Source organism: Arachis duranensis, chromosome 3 (genome assembly GCF_000817695.3).
Source record: "Arachis duranensis cultivar V14167 chromosome 3, aradu.V14167.gnm2.J7QH, whole genome shotgun sequence".
In the NCBI taxonomy this organism is placed as follows: domain Eukaryota; kingdom Viridiplantae; phylum Streptophyta; class Magnoliopsida; order Fabales; family Fabaceae; genus Arachis; species Arachis duranensis.
Genome location: NC_029774.3, coordinates 114117216 through 114120260, shown reverse-complemented (window position 1 = coordinate 114120260; position 3045 = coordinate 114117216).

Genomic DNA, 3045 nt, shown 5'->3' with positions numbered 1-3045 from the left:
TATAAGCAAAATTCTTGGATTAAAATATTTAAATTATCAAAGCGCAACTTATATTTTTAAAAACAAAACCTACATTTTAAATTTTATTTAAAAAAATATAAAAGTAACCTACGGCAGGTGCATTAAAATAATTAAAAAAAGGGCAAATTATAACCTGCGTTTTGCAGGGAAGGAAAATAGTAGGTTTTTGTCAAGGTATGGGCCGGACAAGCTGACTCAGGCCCAAAGCTACCAGCTACAAACTTACAATGAAATAACTCCTGACGAAAAAGAAAACAGCAGAAGAAATTGTCTGACCTGAAAAATAGAACACAACAAATTTAAATCACTAATCTGTTCTTAACACTTTATCATCTAAAGTAGAGCTAGTAAGTAGTAAGTAGTGGGTAATGAATGAAACAAGTAGTTGGAATTCATGACCAAAAACAAAAAGTAGTTGGAATTACAAATGACGTGGGAATGGTATGGTCTGCTTCTTTGTGAAAGGCCGAATCACAGTTCTTCACATTAGCTTCTCAAGTATCCAAAACCCACACCAAAAAGGAGCGGGACAAATATGCTAATTAGGCTCACTTTACCCCATTTATTTCCATTCTGTGGGTTTATTTTGGGAACACACATTGGTGTGGATATTTTCGTTTAGATAATTTATATGAATTTACCATATATTAGATAGGTATTAGAAAAGTGAAAATTTGAAATTTTAATAATAAAAATATATATAAATTCACTTTTTTCTATAATATATATTATTTTGAATTCTTAAACCCTATATGATATAGGTTGTCTCTTGACCAAGACGTGTATGTAGGGACTAGGGTGTTAAGGTTGTCTTCGTATTTTAAAGTGGCTGTTTAAATTTTTCGTTTTTGGGAAATGCTAGTTGTACTAATCAGTCTTTAATCAACTTTTAATCAGATTTAAATAATATTTAATTATTTTTTTAGTGTAACATGTTTCTATTTTATAGATACATATCTATAATTAGATTTTAATTTAAATTTAAATTTTAAAACCCACCAACTTCATTGGTGGTTAGATGACTTTGCTTTACTTTTGTAACTTCACTTAACGGATACAATTTTTTAAATTTCTTATTCTACGGGACATTCACACGCATTAGTGAATCCCAAATCAAAAAGGACGCTGACAGCTGAATTCTCCCTCTCGTCCTCATTGGTGAAGACCATCACCACCTTTCAGGTGAAGTACTCTCTCATTTTGTATTGGTAAAATGTATCATTATTTTCAACACATGTGTTTATATAATTTGTTAAGAAATATCATGTTTAACATTTTTAATTATATTTTAATTTAAACATAGATCATCACCACCTTCCAGCTGAAGCACTCTCTCATTTTGTATTGGTGAAAGGTATCATTATTTTCCACACATGTGTTTATATAATTTGTTAAGAAATATCATGTTTAACATTTTTAGTTATATTTTAATTTAAACATAAAAACACTCTGCTGATTTAATTGGAACAAGGTTGATTTTATTTAATTTTATTAATAAAGTTGTTGCAAATAAAGTACTTTCTATGTAAGTAGAGTTTAAGAGAGAAGATGTAGTTGATATGGCCATAAAAATTCTGTTGTTATTTATCAATTATAACATATGATATGATATTTTATTCAAAATATTTTTAAAATACATCTAAAATTAGGCTAACTTTAAATATTTAAATTTAAACGTTAATAATACAATTAATCTTTTGATTTTTTATTCGATCAGATGAATATAATATTTATTATTTAAATTATCAGTTAAATTTTTTTCGATACTTATTAGTTTTCAAAATTATTATAATCAACAATTAATTTAAAATTGTGTTGTTATTTTTCGATTATAACACATCTGATAGTATGATATTTTATACAAAATATTTTTAAAACACATCTAAAATCAGTCAACTTTAATAATACAATATAAATGTTAATAATATAATTATGAATGGTCGAATATAATTATATAGATAAACTAAAATATTTTCAATTGTAGTTTCTTTTTCAATTGTAACACATCTAAAATATTAAGTTATACAAAATTTTTTTTAAAACACATCCAAAATCATAAATCTAAAATTTAAATTTAAACATTAAAAAACAATTGTAACACATCTAAAATTATGAAGTTATACAGAAAATATAAAATCATAAATCTAAAATCTAAATTTAAACATTAAAAAATAATTGTAACACATCTAAAATTATGAAGTTATACAGAAAATATTTTTGAAATACATCCAAAATCATAAATCTAAAATCTAAATTTAAACATTAAAAAATAATTGTAACACATCTAAAATTATGAAGTTATACAGAAAATATTTTTAAAACACATCCAAAATCATAAATCTAAAATTTAAATTTAAACATTAAAAAGACAGCGTTGTAAATGAGCGCCAGTAGAAAGGCAGAGTTGAGGATGAGCGCGGAAGAGGAAGGTGGCACGGATGAACGACAGCGGATGATGCCTTCTCGATGTGCACCTCTGAGTTTTTCATGTGCGCCTCTGGATTAACGTGACTTCTCTACTTCTTTGAGTGTTTTGTACGAGTTTAATTAATAATTTGATAGTTTAAAGTTTATTTTATAATTTTAAAATCAAAATTTTGAATTTTGAATAATTTGATTTTTAGACATGTATTTAAATTATAATATATTAATAATTAAATATATTAAATCTGAAACAGAAATCTAAAATTTAAATTTTAAATTTCTGTTTTTTAGATTGTATTTTGAATGTGTATTTAATTTTAAAAAGATAGTAAATCTATTCATAATTTTTAGTTGTGTTTGTTTTAATTTTTTTAATTATTGTAATAAAAGGCTGAATGTTGTACTATTTTTAAAGAATACCTAGTTGAACCGTTTTTAAAAGTATACACATATTAAATAACCGTTCAAGACCAGGGAAAAATTTTTTTAAAGAATGTTTTTTATTCTAACTCTCTATCTGTACTATATAGTTTGTAACAAATAAGTCCATTTCAATTCAATATTTTGCAAATTTTTTTAATCAAATTCATATATATATAT